Source organism: Castor canadensis, chromosome 16 (assembly GCF_047511655.1).
Source record: "Castor canadensis chromosome 16, mCasCan1.hap1v2, whole genome shotgun sequence".
Classification (NCBI taxonomy): domain Eukaryota; kingdom Metazoa; phylum Chordata; class Mammalia; order Rodentia; family Castoridae; genus Castor; species Castor canadensis.
The window spans coordinates 38,642,053-38,650,161 of NC_133401.1; the positions used below are offsets into that span (position 1 = coordinate 38,642,053).

General features: G+C 45.0%; 1 long non-coding RNA gene across 1 annotated transcript in view; it reads left to right on the top strand.

Annotated features, from left to right (window-relative positions):
* Positions 1-6,444, top strand: part of LOC141418166 (uncharacterized) — a 28,589-nt gene extending 22,145 nt beyond the window's left edge. The window contains exon 4 of the long non-coding RNA XR_012442881.1: positions 5,040-6,444. This is a non-coding gene — a long non-coding RNA (uncharacterized lncRNA). The remainder of the gene's footprint in view (positions 1-5,039) is intronic.
* Positions 6,445-8,109: the final 1,665 nt, after the last annotated feature.

The following is an 8,109-nucleotide window of genomic DNA, read 5'->3' on the forward strand; positions in this document are numbered from 1 at the left end:
ATGGTTCAAAGCCAGCCCAGGCAAATAGTTTGTGAGACCCTGTCTCAAAAAGACCCTTCACAAAAATGGGCTGGTAGGGTGGCTGAAGGTGTAGGCCCTGAGTTCAAACCCCAAACCCAACCCCCCCAAAAAAAGAAAACCCACAGACTTACTGTCTTACAGTTCTGGAGGTTAGAGGTTCAAAACAGGTTTTACTGGACTGGAAGCAGTGTACTGTTTTGGAGACTCTGAAGAGAATTTATTTATTTGGGTCTTTTCCTGCTTCCAGAGACTTCCCTGGCTATGGCTGCCTTCCTCTTCTTCAACGCCAACCTGGGTGGACTGAGCCCCTCCCATGAGTCACTCTGATCTCTTCTGCCTTCCTCTTTCACTCTTTTTTAATTTGGTAGGACTGGGGTTTGAACTCAGAGCTTCACATTTGCAAAGCAGGCACTCCACCACTTGAGCCACACCTCCAGTCCCTCTTCCACTCTTAAAGACCTTTGTGATTCCATGGGGCCTGCCTGGGTTTTGAACGTATACTGACTAGTAACCTTAATCCCACCTGCAACCTTTAGTCCCCTTTGCCATATGAGGTGACCTTCACAGGCTCTGAGTGTAAGGATGTGGACATTTTTGGGACTGTTATTCCACCCCAAATCTACTGTTTCACACAATTCTTCAGATGTCAGTGAAATACTCATTGCCTATTCCTACACAGGTGTGAATTCCAAGACTGAAATTGTGACTTGTTCTCACCTGAGGTGTCTGTGATGGTCTTCAAACTTGGGTACCCCTTGGGTACTCCAAGGGGTGTGTGGGCAAAGGTAATTTCAAAACAACTCATGTTTAGCCCCCCCCCCCCTTTTTTTTTTCAATGCTGGAGATCGAACCCAGGGCCTTGAAGTGACAAATAGTGACAATCAAAATACTGGTGTTTCTGAAACCTCCAGGTTTCCCCTTGCTCTAAGACATATTCTCAATCAATAGCATGAACTGGGTGTGGTGGTGCATGCCTGTAATCTCAGCACTCAAGAGGCAGGGGGATTGGGAGTTCAGTTCCAGGCTGGGCTATATAACAAGATCCTGTCTCCAAAAAAAGAAAAACAAAAAAAGAGCCAGGCGCCAGTAGTTCACACCTGTAATCCTAGCTACTGAGGAGGCAGAGATCAGGAGGATCAGGGCTGGAAGCCAGCCCTGGGAAAATAGTTTGTGAGACTCTATCTTGAAAAAGAAACACAAAAAAAGGCTGGTGGAGTGGGTGGCTCAAGAAGTTCAAACCCCAGTACTGAAAAAAAAAAGTATGTGTTCATTTAATACTTGGATGCTAATATTTGTCATATATTAATATATTGATGTTACCTTGATCAAATGTACACAAATATTAATTGCAATGATATGCACTCCAGAGGAAAAGTGTAATGCTTATAGCCTAATGGAGGCAAGAAATAAAAAGGGAATTAGATTTTAAACTCTTGTGCACTTTACACATGCATAGAATTATACTAAGAATCATGTGATTATAAGAAGCTTTGTAGCATAAAATTATATTAGCATAAATAAATTTGATTTCAATGAGGAAAAGGAAAAATGTAGAATTTTCTGACTCATAAAGAGTTTGTTCATGTATTTTTTTTTAAATATAGCTGATGGTGGGTATCAAATTGCTACAGTATTTGGATTCTATTTGAAACATTGAACAGAGTGATGTAACAGTTTTATTTATAAAATGTCAATATTTACAATACAGTGGAAATTGCACCCTTTGTATAATTTAAATTTATGATAAAATTTTAAGATGTCAACCCAAAAATGTGTAAGACCCTACAAAGTGTGTGAAAATTTTTTTAAGGGATGTGAGCTTAACAGTTTAAAAACTGCCTGCCCTGTGGCACCTATGTATAGTAGGTGCTTAAAACTCTTTGAATTTAGGGGTTGGGTGAGTTGGTGCACACCTGTAATCCCAGAAGGTGGAGTTAGGAGGATCTCCTGAGTCTCCTCCTGAGTCTGAGGCTGGTCAGGGCAAAAGTGCAAGACCCTGTCTAAACAAACTAAAGCAAAAAGTCCTGGGGGTGTGACTCAAGAGGTACACTGCCTGCCTAGCAAGCTCAAGGCCCCAAGTTAAACCTGTCTCTCTCTCTCTCTCTCTCTCTCTCTCTCTCTCACACACACACACACACACACACACACACACACACACACGCTGAACCAGGTTGGAGTTGAAGAAAGAATCTGTGAACATTAGAGAGGCTCAAATTAAAGTGGTCATGCAAAAGCTTGAAGTTAGATAGTTGAAAAATAGGAACTCTGGGGTTCTAAGAAATCATCAGCTTCCTTTCTCAGACTGGAAAGTTGGGGGTTGGTGTAAGGCAGCAGAGAAAAATGTGATCTTACGGAAAAGACTAGATATTTTGGTTGTTCATTCATCTAAACAGTCAACGAAACAACCAATCATCTGTCCATCCATCCAACCAACCAACCATCTGTCCATCTGGAGGCAGTACTGTTTTCTCACTCCCTCCTTTGTTAGAACAAGCTTTCTCTCACTCTTGGTTATTATTGAACCTAACTAGGGCTAACTGGGGGTGACTGGAGATTCAGAAAAGACACAGGATAGAAAGACAGACAGAAAGTGGGGTTAGGTGTGTTGAGCACTTGGGTGGAGATGCACAACTCTCATTGCTTCTTTTCTCTATCTTTATTATTTAAGTCCTAACTCCTTGCAATTCTTTAAAACCTTGTTCTAAAGTCTTCTTTAAAACCTTGCATAAAACCTCTTTCCTTAGACTCACACTGTCCCATGTTTTCTTTTAGCCATTCCTTAGCATAATCTTCTCTTAAAGTCTTTTGCCCCCAGGCTTGCGCTGTCCCATCTCTTCTTTAGTTTTCTTAAAGCCTCCGTGCCCAGACTTGCAACAGCCACACCTGAAAACTGCATGTGCATAAGTCTTGGTCCTCTATCTTACACTTTAAAGTTCCTTCTTTGGCTTTTCTTTAGCTTAACTTTCCTAAGGCCTATGTTAAAGTTCTCAGTGCAGCCGTTCTATCAACCCCTTTAGCCATTCCCTTCAGCAATTTCCCTTTAGCAATTCTTTTCCCTTCCAAAATCTCCCCACACCAAAAAGCCCAAAACAATAACCAAAGCCAAAGCTCAAAAAACCTCCAAAGTAAAAGCAAAAAGCCTCAAGCCCTCCTTCAGCAGGCCTCCTATACCCAGCAGCAAACAGGGTGGAGCAGAGGCTCTTGGGGAGGGTTGTGACATTGTAACAGGAGAAACTGCCTTCCTGCTTCTCCAAACATAAACAACTTAGGAGACGCAGCTGTTCTGCTTTTCCCTGTTTGTGGCCAGGGCTGTGCCTATCTTGGCCTACAGATGAAAGCAGTTAAGCTGCATCTCGCCTTGCCTGTGCCCAGTTCTCATAGGCTTTCCATTATCTGCTCTCCACATCCATCCATCCATCTGTCCAGTCAACTAACCATCATCCAACCAACCAACCAACCAACTTCTGTGGGTGGTAGGTCCTAGGATAGGGTCTGGGGCAGAGGTTGGAGGAAGCACAAAGTTGAGTTAGCACAGTTCCTGCCCCTGCAGAGCTGCAGTTCCCAGTGAACTACAAATGTCTTGGCCCTTCTGACTTCTCCTGGACCCCCCACCTATGCTTTCTTCCATCCACTTTAGGTTCCTAACTACCTCATAGGAATGGGTGTGGCAGCTGCAGGCCAGCACCTTCCTCTGCAGGTCCTCAGAGGACTCCCACTCCCTCCCTGACCTGTGCTCCCAGTGCCTTAAGCTATCGAGTCCTCATTAGCAGGAGCAAGCCCATTTTTAGTAGTGATTAGTAGAGGGAAAAATGTCACTAATCATTCATGATAGATGTCACAAGACCAGACAGATGTTAAGACCAGATAGTTTTAGCTCAGGAACTTTGTAGATGGAAGAACACTGGATCATAAGGCAAGGATGCTTTTGTTGGTTGTGCTACAATGTAAAAGTTCCAAAAATGGAGCTTGGGGCATGACACAAGTGGTAGAGTATCTACCTAGCAAGTGTCAGGCCCTGAGTTTGAAATCCAGCACCACCAAAAAAATGGACAAGCTGTAGTTTCTGTCTCTGGAGGTTATAATTAAAATATAAAAAAAACTCTGTGTGAAAAGAAATAAGACACAGATTGTTTATACTCCTGCCCATAGCACTCCATCTCTTGATAGACAGACACTGGGTAGGGAAGGCATAGGAGGTGATGTTCTGTCCTTGGCCTCTCAGGCTCTGCCTGTTTCTCTGCCAAGGGGACCAGTGGGGTTCCAGGGTGATTAGTGGGGAGGAGACAGTGGAGAGTGCTTGGGAGGTAAGTAACCACTGGGAAAGAAACAACAGATCCTGGAAGTGGGTGTGGGGGATGAAGGAGTCAAGACCTTATTCTAGTATTGAGGAGAGTTTTTGCTGGGGAGATACTTAACTGGGTACCAGGAGGAGGAGGACACTAGGTGTTGAAAGGGAGGCTGAGAAGGAGGACACTGGGGAAAAACGATTGGTTAACTGTTGGTGTGTGTGTGTGTGTGTGTGTGTGTGTGTGTGTGTGTGAATGAGATGACCTGGGAGAGATGCTGGTAAAGATAATGATGCATTTTGTTATTTTTGGCCTCTAGACCTCATGTCCTAAAACACACCACTGCACTGTATTAGTTTGCTTAGGCAGCTGTAAGGAAGTGCCACAGGCTAGGGGCCCCCACAACAGAATTCCTTGTCTTACAGTTCTGGAGGCTGGAGTCTGGAACCCAGGCACTGGCGGGGTTGTTTCCTTCTGAGGGCTGTGAGGGATGACCCGTTCCAGGCCTCTCTCAGCTTTAGGTGCACAGCATTCTCCTTGTAAGCATATGGTGTTTGATTCTAGAATGTTCTCCAGAGGCCCTTGTGTTAGAGGCTTTTCCTCAGCAAGCACTATTGGGAGGTGGTGAAAACTCTGAGAGGTGGGGCATAGTGGGAGGTTGTAGGTCACTGGGGGCACGCCCTTGCAGGGGTTTGAAGGACTTCGGCCTCTTCTGCTCTCTGTCTCTTTCAGACCTGGTCATGACTTGAATGGACTTCCTTTACCATGTGCTCCTGCCATGATATCCTGTGCTACCATAGGCCCAAAGCATTAGTTGTGGCCTGGAACCTTCAAAACTGTGAGCAAGGTAAACCTTTTTGCTTTATAAGTTTATCATCTCAATTATTTTATCACAGTGAAGGAAAGCTATCACAGTGCGCTTATGTTCAAACTGTGCCCCTTTATAGGGATACCCACTAGACGTACTGGATTAGGGGCCTACGCTACTCTGATGGAACCTCATCTTAAATACTACATCTGTAACCACCGATGTCCAAATAAGGTCACATCTGAGGTACTGGGGTTAGCTCTTCAGCATACGAATTTTTGAGGGAATACAGTTCAACCTGTAACACGGATGTGGACTGATTACCTGATGCCCTGGCTTGCATTTGAGTTACATGCAGTTTTTATTCAATGAGTTAATGCACGTAATAGTGTAAAGGATAAAATATTAGTTATTGCTAAAATTATAGTAAAAATAATATCTTCCAGTTTAAGCTAAGGCCTGCTGTGTTCTTTGAAAAGTCTTTAAGATGAAATGTAAATTTAACCAGGTTTCTCTCTCCACTGCCACGCCCCCCCCCCCTTTCTTTTGATAGGGTCTCCCTATGTAGCCCAGACAGGCCTTGAACTCTCAGTCTTCTTGCCTCAGCATCACAAGTGCTGGAATTACAGGTGTGCACCACCACACCTAGCTCAATCAGGATATTTTTCTGCTTAAAGTCCTTCATCAGTTCATCATTGCACTTGAAATAAAATCCAGATCCTTGCTGTGGCTTCCAACCCTTCAGGACAGGCCTCTGCCCAACTCGCAGCGCACCTCAGCCCCTTTTGCTCACTTTGCTGCCGCCACGCTGGCTTTCTCTCTAATTTGGAGAAATTTTAACTCAGCTGCTTTCTGGACATTTGCACAGACTGTGGCCTTGGCCATCAGAACACTTTCCCTCTAAGCCTGGTTTCCCCCTCATCTGCATGGTGTGTCCCTTCTTATTCTTCAAATTGCATTTTAAATCTCAGCTCCTCAGAGGCCTTCCCCACCCCCCCCACCTAAAATAAGTTACCCCAGTAAGACATCTTACAGAGTGGGTTGGGCTCCTCCAAAAATATATCTATATCTAGGATCCTGCAAATGTGACCTCATTTGGAGAGTCTTGGAAGATTTAATTAAGGATCTTGAGATGAGGTCACACTAGATGATCTGGGTGGTCCCTAAATCCAAACCTTGACCTTATAAGAGATAAACACATGGGGAGAGGAGAAGGAGAGAGAAGATGTAGACAGAGGGTGGAGCAATGCACACTCAGGGAGTGCCTAGAGCCACCAGAAGCTGGAAGAGGCAAGGAAGGATCGTCCCTCGGAACCTTTGGAGGGAGCGTGGCTCTGCTGACACCTTGGTTTAGACTTCTGATCCCCAGGTCTTTGAGAGAATAAGCATACGTTTTCCAGTTTGTGCTAATTTGGTACAGCAGCCACAGAGAACTAATCCTCACTTATACAACTTATGTTCACAGGCCGGGTGACCTTCCTGTCTTCCATCAGCTGCATCTTCAACGCTGTGTCACACTCTCTGTCAGATTCTGGGCTTTGTACCCCTGTCACACCTGCAGCACCTAGCGTAGTGTCTGATGCACCCCAGACACTGAATAAGAATTTGCTGAATGAGTAAAAATCAATAGCACACCTCCTTGTTTAGAATTGAGAAAGCCTTGCCAGACACCAGTGGCTTATACCTGTAATCCTAGCTACTCAGGAGGCAGAGGTCAGGAAGATCATGGTTTGAAGTCAGCTTGGGCAAATAGTTGGCGAGAACTTATCTTGAAAAAACCTTCACAAAAAGAAAGCCTCTTGTGCAGGTGTTGGGCTTGCTGGAGGTTGTGGCTTCTCAGGTGCTCCATGTCACCCAAAGGCCCCTCTTTCTAGGGGGTTACCATTCCCTCTGAACTTGAACTCACACTTTTCAGTTTCTCTGATAATCCATTTTTTATGAAAAAGGAGGTTCTATGTCCTTGTCTGAACAACCCTGGACACAGGTGAGGGACAGTGCGACCAGGAGTATGGCGGAACAGTACAGAAGGGTCCAGGCGTGTTAGGTTACAGCAGGAGTCAATGCCAAAGAAAACACATTCTTTGAAGAGAAGGGTAATTGCTCAAGGCTTTGTCTAAACTTAAGGCAGTGGGGATGGGCATTTGAACTAGTTTAGTATTCATCGTAATATATGGTTCAGGACTCAATAACAGGGTATGAGTCTATTGAGGAATTCCACTGATCTCATAAACCACGGGAGTGTGGCTCGTCAGCAGAATGCAGAGGTTGGGTTACCACGCAGCTTTGTCACCCGGGTCCAGTGCGGGTTACTCTGAGAACGGAGCAGCATGGGCTCCTGTGAGCTGCATGCCGGAAAACCAGGGCTGAAATCACTTAAATGCAGTTAGCGCGTGTGTAAGAGGATTGTGTCCCAAAGTATAGCAAGGGTCACAGCGGGATGCTTTCATAACATGGTATTCACTAATGACATTTACATGCAAGAAAATCTGTAGAGATGGCATAAACGAGCAGGCTGTTTTCCTGGAACTCTGGGTGGAACTGTCACCAGAGGACAGATGAGAGGGCTCCCACAGCTTCCCAGTTTCCACACAAAATCTCAGGTCCTTGACAGCCACAAACATTGCAAAGCATTTCAAGGTGTCACAACAAGGAGCCTCACAAGGTAGAAGTTTCAGCAAGGATTTCTTTCAGTGTAACAGGATAAAGTATAGACAATGGGGTGGGGGGTGGAGAGGAAAAGAGAGAGAAGCATTTCCTGTCCATGCTGGACATGAGAACAAAGACTCAAAATGGTGGCCCCCATCTCTTAGTTGTATACTGGAGAGCTGGGAGAACACACGTGGTCAAAGATAATGGGTCTGGGTGGCTGAGATGGCTGACAAAACAAGGAGGGGTCATCCTGGCCCACCCAAATCACAGGGACAATAAATATGCTTTAGAATTCCCTTTGCCAGACAAGATTAGTCTCCACCCATCCAAGGAGCCTAGGAGCTG